The sequence below is a fragment of the Crinia signifera genome, chromosome 4, assembly GCF_055691185.1.
Source record: "Crinia signifera chromosome 4, ASM5569118v1, whole genome shotgun sequence".
Classification (NCBI taxonomy): Eukaryota; Metazoa; Chordata; class Amphibia; order Anura; family Myobatrachidae; genus Crinia; species Crinia signifera.
In genome coordinates, this window is record NC_139220.1 from 230,554,659 (window position 1) to 230,577,482 (window position 22,824).

General features: G+C 46.4%; 1 protein-coding gene across 3 annotated transcripts in view; it reads left to right on the forward strand.

The window, feature by feature from the left end:
• Positions 1-22,824, forward strand: part of SLC12A1 (solute carrier family 12 member 1) — a 151,585-nt gene that overhangs the window by 700 nt on the left and 128,061 nt on the right. The window lies entirely within an intron of this gene.

Consider the following 22,824-nt stretch of genomic DNA (forward strand, 5'->3'; position numbering starts at 1 on the left):
GCATACACTCGGGCACATTTGTGCTATTTTCTAAGCAATCTGACTAGAAAAGTAAGCACAGATCTCTCTGTGTGTATGCTCCAAGAGATTAAATATCCCTTGCTAACTTCAGTGCATGCAGTCAAAATCTAGTCAGATTGCTTGGCTAATGGCTGCAAATCTCTGTGTGTACAGAATGAGAGATACTGATCGCAATCTCTCATACCACTTTTACACCAGAATACCGGGTAGGACCCAGGAAATCGAACACGGGAAATTGCCAGGCCATGCCCTGCCTCAGACCCCATTTACACTGCAATTCAATCTGGGTTATTCCCGGGTAAGGCCCTTTCACACTGAAAACGGATCAGCCCTGTCTTTCCTTGCTGGTGTCATTAAAAATGGACCTTTGGGCTGTTTGAGATGAGGTCACAAGAAAGGGAAAAGGGAGGGAGTGGGTTCTGCAGGAGGATTTGCAGGAGCTCACTACCTCCTTGTCAGACCAGTTGGATGTATTGGACATGGACATGATGGTGCAGATCAGGTTTGGGGTCAGCCAAAGTGGAACACACTGCGTGACAGCCAGTGTTCTGCAGCAGATGAGGCTGTAAACACAGTGTGGAGTGTGCTTGCAGCACAGAGCGTAGTAACGCTGCTACATCATCTGCCAGAGCCGCAGAAGCACCAATCAGCTCTTCGCGCCCCTCTACCCACCAAATAACCCGGATAATTACCGTTTACACCACCCTAAGCCCCGTGTCCGACCCTGAACATTTGCCGGGTCAGATTCCCAGGGAACAGTACCCGTGTTATTTTTATTCAGCCCATTTACACCATGCCCTGCCCCGGACTGGAGCGGCAATATCCCGGGTCCAACCTCTGGTGTAAAAGGGGTATCATTCTGATCCACTACCCTGCCAATTTTTGCTTAAGTAAACTTGCTTTGCAAAAATGCTTAGCACAAATATCTGCGTGTGTATGTGCTCTTAGAATAATGTAGTACATACACACTGACCAATATCGCTGACAATATTGTCAGATTGAAGTGCATGCACAGACGACGATGGGAGAGGGGGCTTGTTAACGATGTGATATTGAGTGTACATACACCCTGACCAATTTTGCAATGTATCATTAACATATCGCTCAGTGTGTGTACCCAGGTTTACATTGTCATCTCTTACCCACATGTGAGACACTGGAGATTTGGTTATAGCTTTGCGGATTTTGCCCATTTAAATAATTACAGAAGCCTTTTGCTATAACTTGCACACTGGGAGCCTGATTCAGACCTGATCACAATGCTGCAATTTTTGCAGATGTACAAAACCATTTTGCACTGCAGGTGAGGCAGATGTAACCTGTGTAGAAAGAGTTAAGGTGCGTACACACTTTGGCGATATATCGCTCAATGTCTCCTTTTCATCGGCGACCCGAGATGGTCGCTGATGAAAAGAGCCGCAGAGGTAATCAGCTGGTCGCAGGAGCAAGCTTCTGTGACCAGCGATTAGAACGGTGCTGAAAACTGTAGCGCGCACCTGGCGATTTATCGCCAGGGCTCACTCCCATAACTTTCAATATGGTCACCAGCGACCATATTGCCAGCGATTTCAGACAATATTGCTGCCGTGTGTACACAGCTTTACTGTAAGCTGGATATACAGCTAAACATTTATTGGTCCAATCTATCTGGTGGAAACAAAAAACTGGTAATATATAGGAGAAAATGAGATTGGAACATTTTCTCCCAAACACTGGAAAACAGTCCATGGTCATTTAGACAAATTTTTAACTCCATTTGAATTAACAAATTTATCTGAGCAATATTTTCCATCCATTTTCCAGTGTTTAGGAGAAAATTATTGATTGTCGTATGTTCCCATACATTACTAGATTTGATAGACTGATTGCACAGATAAATCTTTAGGTGTGTATCCAGCTTTACATTTGGGGGAGTAAATGCCCATACGCACTAGAAAATTATCTTTCCAATCTGGCTGGTTGGAATGAAAATCTGGAAGTTTTTGGGAGCAAATGACAATTTACCATTTGCTCCTAAACATGGAAAACAGACAGAAATTGGTCCTAAAGACAAATTGGTCATACACACTAGAAGATAAGAAAGACAGAAGATATTGGTGAACAATTTCCCTTGAGCTGATCATGAAAGATATTGTGCATCCGCACTGAACGATGGGTGCATGAGCAATATTAACAGATTGACCTGCATGTCCAGAAGATGTGAATATCTTTAACAATCGGCTGGGCGCATTGTTAAAGATATTAGGCATACACACTAGAACTGGGGTAGCCCAACTCCAGTCCTCCAGAGCTACCAACAGTTAAGCCCTGTACACACGGGGGAGACATATTGCTCAGCCATATATTGCTGATCAATATATGGCTGAGCAATATATTGCTCAGTTTCTCCTGTTCATCTGTGACCAGAGATGGTCGCTGATGAAAAAGAAACTGCCGGGGGGAGGCCGGCAGTGGTAATCAGCTGGTCGCAGGAGCATGTTCCTGCGACCAGCGATCACTACAGGGGTAAAAACGGGAGGGCGCACCCGGCGATATATCGCCGGTGCACACTCCCATCTTGGGCAATATGGTCGCTTAGCGACCATATTTCCCGCGATAGTGTACAAAATCGCCCCCGTGTGTATGCACCTTCAATGTTTTCCAGATCTCCTCACAGAATCACTTGTGAAGTAATTAGCTCCACCTGTGGATCTTTTAAAATGTGAGTAATGAGTGCACATTTGCAGCAGCTAGGTGGTCTGGAAAATGTGAACTGTTGGTAGCTCCCGAGGACTGGAGTTGGCTACCACTGCACTAGAACATATTGCCATCAATAACTTTCAGAAGCCACTTTCTGAACAACCAGGAAGAAGTCTAGCGCTCTATATCAGATAGAATAACCTTAACCTATATTTTGGCCACAGTTTTAATAAAAGATCATATGACCTCTTGCGACTGTTTTTAAGGAGTTGCTCAATCTCCTTGGAGAAAAACAAAGTGAAGACAATACAGTTTGAAAAACTGCGCAGAGGTCAAGATGATATTTAACACAATAAAATGTAATTTTTATAGATAAACAATACAATTAAAAATATATATATAAAAAATATAACAAAATGTCATAATTGGCCTTACTGATTTGCTTTTTTATCCATAATTTGACAAAATCGGTACCAATGTTAAGCCTAATGTCTCCTCTGATGACAAAGATGAAAAAATGCACTCATGCAATATTAATCAAGCAGTGTTCATTTATGGTCCACAGACACATGATTAGTAAAGGCAGTGTACTGCAGGTTTTAGTTGATGCAGAGGGTAATGGGATTATTAGTTCCAACAATATGGGGTTAAGCAAGGCAGTCCTTTATGTCTGGCCAGACATTAATTGGTTAGTAACTGAGGTATTGACACCCAGGGCGAAATGTAATAGGGTGCGATTTTTGGACGAGTTCCAAACTCGCCAGAAATCGCACCTTTAAAAATCGCGTTTTTTTGCCGCGAAATCGCATATGTAATGAGATGCGAATTTGCGGCAAAAAATGCGATTTGCAGCGATTTTCAGTCATGAAAATGTGCGCATTTTCAGTCATGAAAATGTGCGCATTTTCATATATGCGATTTTGGGTGAAAAAAAAAACGGCGTGGGGTCCCCCCTCCTGAGCATAACCAGCCCCGGGCTCAAAGAGCCGGTCCTGGTTTCATAAAATCAAAGGAACAATCAAGTCGGGGTTCCCTGGATTTTATTAAACCAGGACCAGGCTCAAGGGCCGGTCCTGGTTCCCAAAATACGGGGGACAAAATGACTGGGGGTCCCCCGTATTTCAAGAACCAGCACCGGGCCCAACCAGCCAGGTCAAGTGTTTAACACAGTCCGGGACCCGGGTACCCCCAGCCACCCCACCCAGAAAAGCACCCCTTGGACCACCCAGGTTTTTGCGCAAATAGGTACCTATCAACCATTTTTTTCTGGACAAAAATACACATTATTCACACCAAAAGGAAAACAAATAGAGGGACGCCACATCATACTGCTATCCATTGGATAAGACTTTGCATATTTCGGGACTGAGCAATTACGTGTACACACCATCCAACCCACGTGTACACACCATCCAATTTATTGTGCACCAATTTGAACAGAGTATCCTACAATTATTATCAGTGATTTTCACATATATTGTTTGTTTGTTCTTTTACCATTCATATGTAGACAACCATTCATATGCCCGGCAACCGGCGTGACGTCGCGGCTGATTCACAGTTCAGCGGCGCTACCTAAACCTGGGTACACAGTGGTGGTTTTTTTCGTTTTTTTAGGGAGATCAGGGCCAGGTCAGCTCTGGCCCTGATCTGCCCTGATTCATCACAGCTACTCAGCCACTGCACATACACACACGGATGGGTGTTTGGGGGGGTCATTAGATGGTGAGTGGATACGAATGGTTTAGCAAAGATTTGTATGGCTGCAATGCCTTTCCTGAAACTTTTTGAGCCAAAAGTTATTTTCCATAACATGAGTGCTTTCATATATATTTTTTTTTATAGCTCCACTCCCAGGCCAGGCGTTCCAAAACCTATTCTTCCAAAAAATCTGCCATACTGCATTGGCAATGTCAAATCCATATGTCCAAATCTGCCTCTTCCTGGGCGGTGAGGATTTGTGAGCCAGGCTTGCAAAGATTCTGTCATAAACTTGCATAACTTTATATTATGCCTGACTAGGCGTTCCCAAGGGCACAAAGATTGCCTCCCTCGCTCACCTGCTCTCAAACTTACCTAAATACCTGTTGGCGTCCCCAACCTGCTCTTCCTCTTCACTCAACTCTCCAGCCGGTCACCTCCCTCTCCATTGTAAACGAACAAGTAACACTGAAAAAATAAAGACAGTGCAAACATTACCAATCAGACAGTACTTGCATGCAAATAAATCAGGACAGACATACACAAAAAGACAAATACAAAATTGTCAAAATACACTACAGTACTGCCACTGTGTCTGCCTAAAGGCATTCTGCTGTGTTCCCTGCTGATATCACTGTGATCCCCCAGCGATATTGGCGGCAACAGAGAACCAGCGTGGTGCACACTTGCCGATGCCCGGGGGGGGGGGCAAGTGTGTATGCAAAAATACACAAGCGCTCATTATTGAAGGGTAACATGCAATTTGCATGAAAGGAGCAAATACATTTGTAATATGGGGAGAAACAAGGAAAGGTAGCCGCGGGGGGAGGGCGGTCTGAGGATCACTAAACAGTTCCGTGGTGTTCTTCACTTTGATCAGTATCTCTTACTATAAGGCAGTTTCTGTTTATTACATGATAAAGTCACTTTCTTGTTGTGATATTTCAGTAGAACCCATTTCCCTTTTTACTGTACCTCAATATATTGATCCTGATTCAGAGGTGCACACAAACTGCATGCAGCCAATTTTCACATAGCTGAACAAATAATTTACAACTGCACATGTACAAAAATTTCAGAAAACTTTTTGGCTTAGAAATGTCTATGTAAAGGAGCCTACACACAGGGAGATCTCAGGGCATTTTCGAAAGGCCCGCATACATTAGGCCGACTTGTCTTAAGGACAAGTCGGACCCAATTCTTCTCCGAGCCGCCCGGCAGCTCCCCGGCAGGCTCACATAAAATTGAGCCTACTTTTTCAGAACATTTTTTATGCTGAAAAAGCCCTCCTCGGCTTATACTCGAGTGAGGGTCCCACTTGAGTCAATAAGTTTTCCCAGTTTTTTGTTGTGAAATTAGGTGCCTCGGCTTATATTCGGGTCGACTTATACTCGAGTATATACGGTATTCTATAACTCCTCCCATCTCACTGTACCAGATCATCTTTTTGGTGTAGGAGGAAGAATTTTTGATCGCTGTGGATCATTGCTGCTCTATCCAATTAGTTTTCAACCCAAACGCACAATGGCTTGTCAAGAGCACAGATTTAACATTTTCAGTACAAAATGTGCTTTTATTCCCTTTATTTAAAGAACAGACTCTAGCCACACTATAAATCCATCATCTTGGCTTTTAAAGTCTATATTGTCGGTAATGTTCTTTCCAGAGTATAAGTATTTTTCTCTTATTGTTTCGGCATAACAACAGCCAAATGTATTATCCGCTGTTTATTTATGTGCTATGCCTTCTTTTGAGGTAAAGTAGGACATTCAAAACTTTATTTTCTTTCTATTTACCAAATCTGCATCTTCTAGTTGCCGTCATTTTGTTTTCTGTTTAAAATTGATCTAAAACAACTGGATTGAACTCTTTCATATTTCTCTTGAATCCTCCTATTGCAAGTTACAAATTGATACTGTTCTTTTGTGAAACAAGTTATAGGGGGAAAAAAATCTTATTGGCAAATCAATAATGAATTAGTTCCTCTGCATGAACCTTTTTCTGCAAGAAGCCCTAGAGCTGAATTAATTTCTTACTAGCACAACTTATGGAGATGAAAAAGGAATCTGCACAATGTACATATTGAAGCAAAACTAATTTGGATTTTGCTAAAAGATGCCTGTTGTTCCAGCTTACATTGTTATAAGGGACACGCAGTGCATGACAAACAGTTTTCAATTATAAGAATCATTGCATACAAATGAGATTCATTCATATTAAATTGTAAGTCTGTACAATCTAAAGACTTACTAATGTATAAAATTAAGAAATATCCCATTAAGCTTGGATAAATGGTAAATGGGTTTACAGGTAATCTTCACAACGAACCACAAATCACATGGGTGTCGCTGAAAGCTGGTAAAGCAATTTTTCCTAAACCTGGAAGAGTTTATAGCATCTTGTAATGATGAAAGGCACAGTGATGTATGGATGAGGGAAAAATGAGGCGTAAACTACAGCATCTATCAACCCATGTCAGGCTAACTGGGTCTCGTTAACTGCAGAGGGAGAGCCTCCATCCACGTGCTTAAAGATGATGTCATCTTTCAAGCACTAGGGGGCCCTTTTATCATGGATCGCATTTACAATGTGATCTGGCAGGAATGTTACCGCCCAGGATCGCATTTTAAAATGTGATCCCATCGGTGGTATGTATCATACCTGAGGCGCAGGGACAGCCCATCCCTGCGAAGTCCTGAGCCGGAAGCCGGGGGATCTGCACATGCACGGTTAGCGCTGACACCCCCCGCTGACTGCGCTGCTCCCGGAGCAGAGCGGTGTGTCGCCCATAGGCTACAATGGGCTATTGCCATCTCAGAATGGCGATAGCCCAGGGATGCAAAGCCGGGCTGCCTGATGTTGATACATCGGGCTGCTTTGCATCCCCATAGAAAACTATGGGTAGGCAGCCAGCGGCGATGCAGGGGAGATTGAAGATTCCTGCTGCTGTCCCCCTTTGATACATTTGGGGATGGACCAATCTTTACAAGTTGACCATAAATTGCAAGTATTAAAATAGTTTTTTATACTTTGCTCACAAAGCAATATATAACTATAATTTTTTATGTATGTAGGGAGATCGTTCTGACAGTGTAGGGGGGGGGGGGGGGGGGCATGCATCCAGGTGGCTCTGACCACACCTCCTTCTATAAATATAAATAGCCTCTTACTACATTCAATAACAAAAGGAAAAAGTTCTTGTTATTGTCTACAACTAGGTTGTGTTTATAGTTCACGTTGCCATAAGCTATTGTGTATAATTCACAAATTGGTATCCCCATGTATCTAATTTACATGAATGTAAAAAAGAAAAATGTATCATTAACATATCAGTGATTGCTGCTTTCAGGACTAGACTGCTCTTTGTCTCTGGCTTTTCTGGACAAAACAAAAACAAAGTCCTTGTTGAGGAATTTAGCATATTCCAGAACAAAAAATTTGGTACTTACTGTATATGTTGGACGCCCAATTTACATACGTACGTTTGCGGAAGGTAATCGCATTGCATTTTCTGTTTTAGTGCCATGCGATGCAATCCCAGTACTTTATATGCATATAGATGTATGCATTTAAAGTGGCGTAACTATGTTTTGTGAATACACTTGAATACCACACCACTATCCACACCATCATGAAGCGTGGCGAGCGGCGGCGGAACGCTGACCTTTTCATACCCCCACTATCCATGTCGGCGTGGAGTTGATTTTATGTAGTGTGGCGAGCGCAGTGAGCCACCGAGCGGACGCAGATTACTTTACATGTTTTACGCGTCCCCTCGCCACAATTCCGGCTTGGTGGCTCGCTGCTTTTGCCACACTATATACAATCAACCCCACGGCGACGTGGATAGTGGGGGTATGAAAAAGGTTGGGAGGACACGTTCCGCAGCCCCTCGCCACGCATCGGGATGGCGTGGATCGTGGGGCAACACTGCACTTGCAACGCGGTGTGTGTATACTGGGGGGGGGGGTAGCTATGGGGTGATGTGGGTAGTAGGGGGGGTACCTACAATTGGCAGGACAGTGTAGCATCGCATTGAATGCGTGAGGTAAAATGCGATGCGATAAGACCTGGAAAATTAGCACTGACTACATTAATTATTAATATCGTATTGCATCCTGTAACATACTGGAAATGCGATGCGATTACTTACGCAGAATAGCCCACTAAGCAAATAGCTTAGTGGGCGCCCAACTAACATATAAGTACCAAAAAATCATAGTAGCCTTCTACATTTTAGGAAGGAGGGGGTAATTACATAAGAAACCATGTACTCCTGAAGAGGTAGAAAAGAAAAAGAGTAATGGGGCCTACACTGGCAGCAATTTAGGGGCATTTTAGGGGCATTTTCTAAGTGATCTCACTAGATCGCTTAGGAAATGCCCCTACATCGCTCCGTGTTATTTTTAATATTCAGCATGCTGGATTAATCTAGTAATATCGCCAGGCAGGGCCAGTGTTCTCACAGAATAACACTGGCCCTGACAGATCGCTCAGCACATAGCGCTAACACTTCGTTGTGTGCTGAGCTCTGAAAATCGCTAGGTATGTAGGCATCCTAAAGCTGGCCATACAACTGCAATCCATGATTTGAAGATTTAACAATTTCTTCTACGATTGCACATTTTCCCAATCTTACAATCTGTGCCCATATACTAGAGCAGTGGAAGAATTTTATGATTGTCAGAACGGATGCACAAAAGACGGATCACCACCATGCATTGTTTAGGACAATCATCCCAAAATTCATCGCTGATGTATGGCCAGCGTAAGTGTAAACCTTGGCAAAATGTGTTGCACTGCAGTTGGGGCTGACAAACCTCCCAACTGTCCCGCATACCGTGGGAACGTCTTGGTTTTTGAGGACATTTCCACGTCCCTCCCACGGCTGGCAGTGTCCTGCGGTGGAGGGGGGGCAGTTGGGAGTCTCCCCTGTCACCTGGTGAATTGACGCTGTGCGCATGTGCACAGTGTCTATTCCCACAAGCTTGGGGGCTGGCCAGCAGCTTACAGAGCTGCTAGCCATGCCCCCACAGCGTAGGAAAACAGGGGTGTGTCCTTGTGAAATGATGTGACTTATAAGCCACACCCCTTGCCATGAGGCCATGCCCCCTAATTTTGGCGGCACGCTTTCAGCGCGTAAAGATGTCTCTCCCTGGCCACATTAAAAGTTGGGAGGTATGGGCTGATGTAATGTGCAGAGGGCCACATTCACTCACTAAGCAGCGTAAACTCGCTGCTTAGTGAGCCATCTAATGCCTCCCGCCAGGTGAGCGAATACCTGCCACCATGCGAATATGCCCGCCGCTTTATAAATGGATGTTTAACATAAACATTCGCATGGGAGCGTACAGGGGTGAAATCATTCAATAGTCACCGACCATCCAATGATTTTTCCCCTGTTAGCAAATATAAGTCAGTCTTGACCGACCTATATTTGCAGCGTCTGGCTCCAAGAACAGGGCAGGCACTGACATCATGCAATGTCAACCGTCTGCCCCCCGCCAGGTATCGTCCCCATGCGCCATCCCCCTGACCGCCTCCGCCCCCCCTGACGAATGTCTCGGCGACTGTGCAAGTCGCCGAAGGCATTCGCACAGCGGCCATGTGCATATTACTATATACACATGCGCAGAGCGAAAACATAGGTCCCAGTACGAATAAATCTAGGACTGATCATGACTGAATCAGACCCTTAATTACAATGTAAAAATAAAGCTTTCCAGTATTTCTGTTTTTACTTTGCTACCATTGTAGTTTGGATAATAAACATAATGCTGCAGTACCACCTGTGGATAACAGATGGCAACACAGAGCCAGACTTCTCAAACAAACTTTGTTTATTAGACCATTGTATGTAAAATGTCTAGAAGTATAGAAAATGTCCAAAACTCTTCCAAAGGTCTGTAAGGTTTGAGGAATGTTACCATCATGTTTTTCCTGTTTGGTTATAAAATAAGAACAGTGGGGCCGATTCAGACCCATTCGGTCGGGTCCAAATTTGGCCTGTTTTCGATGGTGGGGGCCTGCGCATGTGCAAAGCCCCAGTGCAAATGCCTTTGGGGGAGTATCACACATTAACAGAGGGGGTGGCAGCAGGGGAATGCCCATCATTTTATGGGCGGCCCAATAAAAGTTCTGAGCGTTCCCCTGGGAATGCAGGCGTGGTGGTGTCTGCTTGGGGGGGGGGGGGCAGCTGACATCACATGACGTCAGCGCCTGGCCTGCCCCAAAATCAACAATCTCCGGCCAAGATAAAAGTCAGTTCAGAAAACATATTGCAGTCTGTTTTTTGAACATTTCTCTAGTGCCCAATATAGAATTGTATACTCCAGATCGGAAAGGATAGGCAAGTATTCCGAAAAAAATGCAGCCCCCCCGTCCCCGTCCCCCACTCTTTTACCCCTTTCACACTGCAGCTCTAAAACGGTATATTGCCATTTTTTTTTTGCCTTTTAAGACGGTTAGAGCTGCAGTGTGAAAGCACCAGTTTTAAATGACAAGAAAACTGGTAATTCAAAACGGGTAAAAAGAAGGATCCTACGTGGTGCAGACCCGTTATTTGTGCAGTGTGAATGGGTCTGAACCGGTATATTGGATCCCACACTGGTGTCCCCCCCCTTGCCAGTGTTCAACCCCTCCTGCCCCTCCCCTGGTACTAAGCAGCGCTTCCCCTGCTGCACCCCTCATCCCCTGGTACTAAGCAGCGCTTCCCCCACTGCCCCTCCCCTAGTACTAAGCAGCACTTCCCCGCTGCCCCCCCCCTCCCCTGGTACTAAGCAGCTCTTCCCCTGCTGCCCCACGCAGCGCTTCCCCCGCTGCCCCCCCCCCCTTCCCCTGGTACTAAGCAGTGCTTCCCCGCTGCACCCCCCCTCCACTGATACTTGGCAGCGTGCAGGGAACATGGCAGCAGGGCACTAGTTCCTATCCGCCGCAGGGACCCAGCCACTGACTTACCATTCGCCTAATGGACCCCACCGCACACTGCCCATTCACCTAACGGACCCTGCTGCCTCCCTAGCATGGACTCCGCTGCTGGATCCCTGCTGGCTGCCAAGTACCAGGGAGGGGGGGGGGCATCGGGAGAAGCACTGCTTAGTACCAGGGGTGGGACGGCAGCGGGGAAAGAGCTGCTTAGTACCAGGGGAGGGATGGGCAGCACTGCTTAGTACCAGGGGGGGGGGGGGCAGCCAGGAAAGCGCTGCTTAGTACCAAGGGAGGGAGGGGGAAGCGCTGCGTAATACCAGGGGAGGGGGGCCATCGCTGAATAGTACCAAGGGAGGGGGGGGGCAGCGAGGGAAGCGCTGCTTAGTACCAGGGGAGGGGGGGCGCAGGTCAGGTACCAGGGAATGGGTGGTATATTACTGCTGAATTACCGTTTTTGTACCTTTCACAAAGGGTTCAATGTGAAAGGTACAAAAACTTTAATTAACCAGTAATATACTGTTTACAACATACAGTGTGAAAGGGATAAAACTTGCTCCGACCCGGTTAAAGAAACGTTTAAAAAACCGGGTCAATCAGGTTTTGCAGTGTGAAAGCAGTATTAGCCATCTTTCAAACTGGACCATCTGGGGAGGCTCCCATGTCATCGTAGCCACCACACACACACACCCTACTTTACAGTATCGGTAATCTGGCATTGAATAGTGGGTGATGGGACCAAGATGATGTGATCACATGCCCACGCCTTTGCAATGCCAACTCACTGAGAGCCCATGCCTCATATTTATGGCCCAATAGATGGGTTTATGCATCTAAACCTGCTCTAAATTAATGTAACCAGTGCAAAAAGTATTGATTGTTCCACAATGCATTAACAATTGCATATCGTCAATGAAGGGTAATATGCCGAGACAGGGTGCAAAAAATAAAAAACTTTTTATTCACTCCATCATTCATATATTCATATAGACAAATACTTGTGCAAACATAGGTATGTGTACTCAGATACCACATTGCTAAGGCAACTATTGTATTTATTATATTTTTAATTCATTAAAAATAAGTAGAAATGACAGAATTTGCAGATTTCTAAATTTTTTAACCTGTTTAAAATATTTATTGAAGAAAAATGATTGCTCAGTGCTGCATGATCCATAGATGTCTCTACTAGCCTCTGCCTGCCACATTGCTGTGTCAAATGTTTAGGATTTAATTACCCACTGTAAATTAACACAGGTGAAGCGGGAGGTAGCTTCGGACTTTAACACACATAGCTGTTCAATTGGACTACCACTTTCTCTCAATAGCCTTGTTAATACCTGTAACCTTATATATGTTAATGGATATTAACATGGTTAATGGGTGTTAATACATAAAATTGTAAAAAGTTTATATAGCTGTGGCACCCGTTTAACCCACTAGTTACTGGGGATTTTTTTCGACCTGCTAAGGCAGGTGAAGGCAGCTTTTTTCAACCACTGTGCTATTGTACACTAGTGTGCCTTGTGCTGTTCTCAAGTGTGCCACCAGAGCTAGAGATGTCCACACTAGGTTACAGCCACCACCACCAATACAGCTATTATTCACTGGTCTCTTCTTGCTCCAGTCCTGTATTCTGGGCATATGAGACCACCCCTTTCTGATGTGGGTCCAGTTCTGGTTGAGGACCCCTCGTCCTCTTATCATCATTGCCTGACGGTGATTGTTGTTGCTCCCTCTCTCACATTGATGTTGTCAATGTCAGTCTTGGCGTCAGTGCCGGTGCAAGGCGCCGGAGGGCCCCAGGCAGGGGGGGGGGGCGCCCTGTGGAGAAATACGGCCGGCGCGCTGATCTGGGGGGAGGGAGGGATACGGCCGCAGTGCTGTTACCTCCAGTGCATTTATAATTATTCACCCGGGTCTAGCTCAGCGGGGGGGAGGGAGGGAGAGCTGGAGGTCTGGCCTAGCGGGCAGGAGGGAGGCCTCGCAGTTCAGTCCCGGTGCAGTGTGACTGACATCTTCCTCCACCCGCACCATGTACAGCCGCTCAGCCGGCTCACCCTCAGACGCTGAGCGGCTGTACGCGGTGTGGGTGGAGGAAGATGTCAGTTAACATGCACCAGGACTGAAGAGCACACAGCACAGCGAGCCCTCCCTCCTGCCCGCTAAGCCAGACCTCCAGCTCTCCCTCCTGCCCTGCTCCCAACTACCGCCCCCCAACGGCCGGCGCCCTAGGCAAATGCCTAACACTGCCTAGTGGTGGCGCCGGCCCTGCTTGGCGTACTGAAGCTGCCTGGAGACTGTATAGGTCATTCATTGGATTTAGAAAAGATGAGTTGAGGAGCTACTTGGATGTTTTGCTGTTATACTGTTCACTAGCTCCCTATGAGAACATTATGGCAGCTTGGCAGTAACTTGCATGGTGTTCACATGAGGGCATTTTTAACATTACCGCCTGGGGCATTACACACTGAAAACAATCAACTTTGGCATAAGGTCTCTCCTGTGTTCTCAAAGCAGATGATCCTGGCACAGATTTTACTGTGTTATGTAGGGTACACACCAGGGCGACCCGCTCACGATGCACATTGTGAGCGGGTCGTCAGTGTCTCGTCCGACCCGCTCACGGTGACGCGGGGGGGCACGACCCGCTCACTATGTGCACCGTGAGCGGGTCCGATCCGATGCCGACCCGCACCCGGCTGTATGGTCGTCATTGAGATCCTACCTGCAGCAGGTAGGATCTCAATAACGACCGACCGACCCGCGGGACCGCGCATCGGATCGGTATCGGTCCACACCAGGACAGAAAAGGGCCCAATCACCACACAATCTACATCCAATTGGTCGGAATTGGATCTAGATTGAGGGGATCGGGCCCTAGTCGTCCTGGTGTGTACCCAGCATTAATCTTTGGATTGGGGGACAATGTGATATTTGTGAAGGCCAATGCATTTTATTTTTTTCTTACCTGTGGGGACCAGTATGATTGTTTTTTCATATGGGGGCCAATGGGCTTGTTTTCTATTTCTATTGGGGCTAATATGTTTAATTCCCTGATGGTGTACCTTGTCAATTTTAAAATCTCTTTTGGTGTGCTGCGAGTTGAAAAAGGTTGATACTCACAGCCCCTTAGGGGAGAGTTCAGGTTAAACTGGGGAGTTAGAGGATTAGAGTTAAGCCCTAGGAGGACGTTTACGATTAGGCTGTGGGATGGGAGGATTAGAGTTAAGCTGGGTACACATATATACAATTGTCGGGCCGTTCTTCCGTTCTGGGTCGGACAGCCGTTCAATTGTATAGGTGTGTACACTGTCCCTACCGACCGATAAACGGCAAAAAACTGTCTTGACCGTCCATACTCGGTCGGTCGATGGTTCTTTGCAGTTTAATTTTCATCCGACAGGACGGCCCCATATTGGTACAAAAGTGCAGTGTGTACGCACGTCCGACCGATATGCTGCCGTCCTTGCGACTATACTGAGAAAGCTGGAACGCCCATGTGGGCGTTCTAGCTTTGACTAAAAAAAAAAACCGGCGTGGGGTCCCCCCCACAGCCGTAACCAGCACCAGGCTGAAGGAGCCGGGGCTGGTATTAAAAAATCAGGAAACCCAACAAATAGGGCTTCGCTGATTTTTTAAAACCAGCCCCAGGCTCCAGGTCCGGGGCTGGTTCCCAAAATACGGGGGACAAAATGACTAGGGGTCCCCCGTATTTTAAGAACCAGCCCCAGGCACAACCAGCCAGCAGGGTAATGCCACAGCCGGGGGACACTTATGATATAAGTTCCCGCGGCCAAAGCATTCATCCCTACTGACCAGTCAGCCTGGCCAGGGGCCCTGGGGGAGTGGGGACCCCCCCAATGAAGGGGTCCCCCCCTCCAGGACTTACCTGACCAGGCTGAAGCCTGGTACTGTCCCCGATGCCCCTGGGCGGTGGGCATCGGGCTGATGGAATGGTGTAAAAAAATAGAATAAAAACTATTGTTTTTTCCTGTGGAACTATGAGTCCCAGCAAGCCTCCCCCGCATGCTGGGACTTGGAGAACCACAAGTCCCAGCATGCGGGGCATTAAAGGGCCCGCTGGCACTTGTAGTTCCACAGAAAAAAAAATAGTTAAATAAATACACACTGACACATATGAAAAATAAAAGTTTAATACATACATACATTACACAAACACACTGATACTTACCTATCTTGATCCCGTAGGTAGGTCCCTGGGTCCGGTCCACTGGCTTGGTCCCGGGGCTGGTCCGGGTCCGGGGCTCCAGGGCTGAAGAGTCCAGGGTCCTGGATCCGTAGTAATCCAAATGGGTACCTGGGGAAGGAAATCCAACTCACCTGTCTTCTGGCGACCACCCCGGCATCTGCTGTTCAAGTCGCGCTGCTCCCGGCTTCTGTGGTACCCGCTCTGCCTCCGCTGTATACTAGAGATGCAGAGGTCCTTCTCCCTCGGCGTCTCTGCTCAGAATGATTTCTGGCCAATCAGGAGCCGAGAAAGTCGGCTCCTGATTGGCCAGAAATCATTCTGAGGAGAGACGCCGAGGGAGAAGGACCTCTGCATCTCTAGTATACAGCGGAGGCAGAGCGGTACCACAGAAGCCGGGAGCAGCGCGTCTTGAAGTGAAGATGCCGGGGTGGACAGGACAGGTGAGTAGGATTTGTTTCCCCAGGTACCCCTTTGGAGTACTACGGATCCAGGACCCCGGACTCTTCAGCCCTGGACCCCCGGACCCTGGGACCTACCTACGGGATCAAGATAGGTAAGTATCAGTATGTGTGTGTAATGTATGTATTAAAGTTTTATTTTTCTGTGTTGTCAGTGTGTGTTTATTTAACTCTTTCTTTTACTGTAGAACTACAAGTGCCAGCGGGCCCTTTAATGCCCCGCAGGCTGGGACTTGTGGTTCTCCAAGTCCCAGCCTGCGGGGGAGGCTTGCTGGGACTCATAGTTCCACAGTAAAAGACAATAGTTTTTATTCTATTTTTTTACACCATTCCATCAGCCCGATGCCCACCACCCAGGGGCATCGGGGACAGTACCAGGCTTCAGCCTGGTCAGGTAAGTCCTGGAGGGGGGGGACCCCTTTATTGGGGGGGTCCCCACTCCCCCAGGACCCCTGGCCAGGCTGACCGGTCACAGGTATGAATGCTTTGGCCGGGGGGACTTGTATAAAAAGTCTCCCCCCGGCTGTGGCATTACCCTGCTGGCTGGTTTGGCCTGGGGCTGGTTCTTAAAATACGGGGGACCCCTAGTCATTTTGTCCCCCGTATTTTGGGAACCAGCCCCGCACCTGGAGCCTGGTTCTGGTTTTAAAAAATCAGTGAAGCCCTATCAGCCTGGTGCTGGTTGCGGCAGTGGGGGGGACCCCACGCCGTTGTTTTTTTTAACTAGTAAAAGGGTGACTAAAATGTTGACGCAGTAACCGGTCTATATAGAACTTTAGTCACCCTGCCGGCTGACTAAAGTTCTATATAGACGGGTTAGCGTCAAAATTTTAGTCAGCCGGCAGGGTGCCTAAAATTTAGACGCAAACCCATCTATATAGAACTATAGTCACCCTGCCGGCTGACTAAAATTTAGGCGCAAACACGTCTATATAGAACTTTAGTCAGCCGGCAGGGTGACTAAAAGTTCTATATAGACCAGTTACTGCGTCTACATTTTAGTCACCCTTTTACTAGTTAAAAAAAAAAACGGCGTGGGGTCCCCCACACTGCCGCAACCAGCACCAGGCTGAAAGAGCCGGGGCTGGTATTAAAAAATCAGGAAACCAACCAGATAGGGCTTCACTGATTTTTTAAAACCAGCCCCAGGCTCCAGGTCCGGGGCTGGTTCCCAAAATACGGGGGACAAAATGACTAGGGGTCCCCCGTATTTTAAGAACCAGCCCCAGGCCAAACCAGCCAGCAGGGTAATGCCACAGCCGGGGGGAGACTTTTTATACAAGTCCCCCCGGCCAAAGCATTCATACCTGTGACCGGTCAGCCTGGCCAGGGGTCCTGGGGGAGTGGGGACCCCCCCAATAAAGGGGTCCCCCCCCAAAGGACTTACCTGACCAGGCTGAAGCCTGGTACTGTCCCCAATGCCCCTGGGCGGTGGGCATCGGGCTGATGGAATGGTGTAAAAAAATAGAATAAAAACTATTGTCTTTTACTGTGGAACTATGAGTCCCAGCAAGCCTCCCCCGCAGGCTGGGACTTGGAGAACCACAAGTCCCAGCCTGCGGGGCATTAAAGGGCCCGCTGGCACTTGTAGTTCTACAGTAAAAGAAAGAGTTAAATAAACACACACTGACAACACAGAAAAATAAAACTTTAATACATACATTACACACACATACTGATACTTACCTATCTTGATCCCGTAGGTAGGTCCCAGGGTCCGGGTCCGGGGGTCCAGGGCTGAAGAGTCCAGGGTCCTGGATCTGTAGTACTCCAAAGGGGTACCTGGGGAAGCAAATCCTACTCACCTGTCCTGTCCACCCCGGCATCTTCACTTCAAGACGCGCTGCTCCCGGCTTCTGTGGTACCGCTCTGCCTCCGCTGTATACTAGAGATGCAGAGGTCCTTCTCCCTCGGCGTCTCTCCTCAGAATGATTTCTGGCCAATCAGGAGCCGACTTTCTCGGCTCCTGATTGGCCAGAAATCATTCTGAGCAGAGACGCCGAGGGAGAAGGACCTCTGCATCTCTAGTATACAGCGGAGGCAGAGCGGGTACCACAGAAGCCGGGAGCAGCGCGTCTTGAACAGCAGATGCCGGGGTGGACGCCAGAAGACAGGTGAGTTGGATTTCCTTCCCCAGGTACCCATTTTGATTACTACGGATCCAGGACCCCGGACTCTTCAGCCCTGGAGCCCCGGACCCGGACCAGCCCCGGAACCAAGCCAGTGGACCGGACCCAGGGACCTACCTACGGGATCAAGATAGGTAAGTATCAGTGTGTTTGTGTAATGTATGTATGTATTAAACTTTTATTTTTCATATGTGTCAGTGTGTATTTATTTAACTATTTTTTTTTCTGTGGAACTACAAGTGCCAGCGGGCCCTTTAATGCCCCGCATGCTGGGACTTGTGGTTCTCCAAGTCCCAGCATGCGGGGGAGGCTTGCTGGGACTCATAGTTCCACAGGAAAAAACAATAGTTTTTATTCTATTTTTTTACACCATTCCATCAGCCCGATGCCCACCGCCCAGGGGCATCGGGGACAGTACCAGGCTTCAGCCTGGTCAGGTAAGTCCTGGATGGGGGGGACCCCTTCATTGGGGGGGTCCCCACTCCCCCAGGGCCCCTGGCCAGGCTGACTGGTCAGTAGGGATGAATGCTTTGGCCGCGGGAACTTATATCATAAGTGTCCCCCGGCTGTGGCATTACCCTGCTGGCTGGTTGTGCCTGGGGCTGGTTCTTAAAATACGGGGGACCCCTAGTCATTTTGTCCCCCGTATTTTGGGAACCAGCCCCGGACCTGGAGCCTGGGGCTGGTTTTAAAAAATCAGCGAAGCCCTATTTGTCGGGTTTCCTGATTTTTTAATATCAGCCCCGGCTCCTTCAGCCTGGTGCTGGTTATGGCTGTGGGGGGGACCCCTCGCCGGTTTTTTTTTTAATAGGTAAAAGGGTGACTGCTATAATTATGCCCTAACCCAGCCCATTATTATAATTTTGGTCACATGTGAAGTGTGAATAGCCCAAATCGGGAGAGTGTGTACGGTGGTACAATCCTTTTCTTGCGACTGTTTGGACGGGAGTACATCAGACGTCGCAAGTAAATTGTACAGGTGTGTACGCGCGTGTCGGCTGTTGTTTGCGGACGGTCCGACGGGAGTACGGTCGGCCGAACGCTTGCAAAAAAAACGGATTGTATAGATGTGTACCCAGCTTTAGACCATAGTGGAATGGATACAGTTAGACTGTAGGATGGGGGAACAGAGTTAGGCTTTAGCGAGAGGGGGAGGGCTAGGGCGGGAGATGAGTGCTAGAATTGCTTTGATATATATATATATACATATATATATATATATATATATATATATATATATATAGGTAGGTATTTGTGCGGCCCGGCACTCCAACTTAACGATGCAGCTACCTTGGTGCCCTCAGGATCAGGGATGCAGTGTAATAAGGACAAGCAGCGGCACTCACAGGATTTTTCAAAAAGCTTGTATTAAAACGTGACCAAAACCAACGTTTCGGGGACTAGCCCCTTTGTCAAGGTGTAGGTAGAACAAACGTGCAAACAATGCAAACAAACTTATATAAGTGCATGGAAAGGTCTTACCGATTACCGGAGCCCTGCGACGCTGGGAGGCAGTGTCAGGAAGTGCGTTACCCGGATGTGACGTCAGTGAGGGTACGTCTGAAGTTCCTGTCAGTATCAGGCTGGAGCGCAAGCTCCCTTTGGTTGCTAGGGTGATAGTAGCGTCTCTCCCAGGCTGTCACTGGGTCTCCGCCGACAGCCTGATACTGACAGGAACTTCAGACGTACCCTCACTGACGTCACATCCGGGTAACGCACTTCCTGACACTGCCTCCCAGCGTCGCAGGGCTCCGGTAATCGGTAAGACCTTTCCATGCACTTATATAAGTTTGTTTGCATTGTTTGCACGTTTGTTCTACCTACACCTTGACAAAGGGGCTAGTCCCCGAAACGTTGGTTTTGGTCACGTTTTAATACAAGCTTTTTGAAAAATCCTGTGAGTGCCGCTGCTTGTCCTTATTACATTATATATATATATATATATATATATATATATATATATATATATATATATATATATATTGGAATAATATCTATAAAAAAAAAAGTATAAAAAAGCCTTCAATGGAAGGAAATCCAAATCTCTCTTTTTAGTCCTATTGGGTAATTGTTTTATTTATATTGCCATGCACCTAGAAAAGTCCTTCACTGTTAAAGTACAACACGAAGATGCAGAATGTGTTCCATTAAAAAGTAGAGGATGAGATATTCAGAGATGTATGACTGGAAACAACCATACTCATACCCTGCAAAATAAAATCAATTATTTGTTTTGCAATTTTATGTAAAATTAGGGAGACGTCACACAAATGTCCTCACCCTGTCTGGCTCTACATGTGTATACTTTTGTTCCTCTGTACATAGTGCCATCTTGTTGCATAAACCCAATTGTTTTGCAGAAACTGTAGCACCAGTGCAGGAATAGAGGAGGTTGGTAGAACCAAAGCTGTTTTATCTGTTTCATGATTGACAGCCAAGCCTGTCTACAGTTTCAAGTCATCTAAATGATTCCCAAATAAATAAAGTAACTTCCCTCAGCCCATCTGCCATTTGAGCATAAGATATTAATAATACATCAATCCTATAATACATATTTTAGGCATAAATTGGAACAAACCAATTTGGGGTATTATATACTAAGATGGCAGTTCTATTTCACATGGTTGCTATGGGCAACCAGATATTATCTATTTTCATCTAGACTTTATTTAAATATAAAGTCGATTCTGATTAGTTGCCCATAGCAACATCCCATGTGAATTAGAACTCACATCTTAGTAAATTTCCCCCTTATGATTTTTATATTTTACATTGTTTTTCTTTTTACTTATGATTTTCAGGGGGGGAAAGAAATCTTGAAATTATAATTACCCTACATGCAATCAGTTGTCTGTGATGTGGAATAGAAAATGAACCGTAGTTCACTTAGGACGTGATTTAATGAGTTATGCACAACATGCGGTGAAATACTTATAGGTGTTAACAAGCTATACTTACACTCAGTTGGGGATGGTGTCTAAACTGTGAACAGATCATGAATCCCAAGTTGCTTTGCAAAGTTCCCTTTTAATTACTGATTGTTAAAACTGCAATAATGGAATAACATGTGTTTACACTTGAGGATGAAAATAACTGAGCTGGTAAAAGAAAGGATGCAATTATCGTACACCATCCATGCCATGCACCAATGCCAATCATAGCTTTATACAAAATCATAAAGAAAATGTATTCATGTAAGTTATTACTCGCAGGAACAGAGTTCCCACAAGATGTTCAGCAAGTTCAAGGCCAAAACACATCCAATTTTACAGTTATAGTAGTTTTATAAGTATGAAATGAACTGCAAACTTTAACTGTGTAGGTTAGTTGTCAGCGACTCCAGGGAAGGAACGTCTTCTTTAACTTGTGGACAATTACTCTGTAAGGGATACGGTCGGTTGGTTGACCTAAAGATGGTCGACAGTCATTACGTTGACACCACTAGGTCGACGTATTGCAAGATTGACGGGTCTAGGTCGACATGGCACGAGGTCAACAGATTGTTAGGTCGACATAAGCATTAGGTCGACATGGTCTAGGTCAACAGACAAAAGGTCGACATGGGGTTGTTTCACTGTTTTTTGAGCCAACATTTGCCAACAGGTGGTATTTCATGCCCTACCATCCACTAGGGCATGGTGGGAGAATAAAACAGTGTGCCGAGCACAGCGAGGCACCATGCCTGAAGCATGGCGAATGCAGCAAGCCATGCAAGGGGATGCGGTGCACTTAAAACTGTGTCCATGTCAACTGGGTCAAAAAATAGTGAAAACCCCCATATTGACTTTTTTTTTAAACAATAATTTTTATTAGGTTTTTAAAACATGGGGGGGGGGTACAGAAAGGAAAAAATGGGGGGGGGGTCACAGGGCAATGTCACAAACAGAATTACAAGGGGTTTACAATTGACATTAGGAGATGCATGTATACAATTATGAAGAGCAAATTGGTAAGGCAGAACACCAAAAGAGTAAGTAAAGAGAGGAGTCCACCTACCCGGGGGGGTGAGTTTTGTGGACTCACAGAGAGGAACTCCCACCAGTCAGACCATTTCGGTAGGATTGAGGAATGGGGGGGGAGTAACGGCTATATAAGGTTTCCATAGTACAATTGTGGGTAAGCTTAGCTATGATTAGGTCCTCTGGGGGTGGGAGAGGGTGCTTCCAGAACTGTGCTATTGCGGTTTTGGTGGCGATAAATATATGAGTGATAAGGTATCTATTATGAATAGGAATACATTCTGGAAAGATATGTAGGAGTGCTACTGGTGGGGACAAGGAGATACGGAGGCCCGTTACCTTCAGTATTAGGTCTTCAACCCAGCCCCATAGGGAGCGGATACGAGGGCAAGACCAAAAAATGTGGATAATATCCCCCACCGATCCACATCATCGCCAGCACAGGTTAGACTGAGCTAGCCAGAATTTGTGTAGCTTAGCGGGGGTTAGATATATGTGGTAGAATAGTTTCATATACATTTCGACATGGGAAATACATTTGGACATTTTAAAGACAGATGCGAACAGGTTAGACCATTCTTTAAAAAGACAACACAAAAAGCAGCGCTCACATCCAATGATGAGTGAATCAGATTTGAAAATTCATATAACAATTTATTAAAAAACAATATTAAAAATATAGCAGCATGTAGATATCAAATATAATTTTTGACAAGTGTACACTATTGCAAAAAGATTAT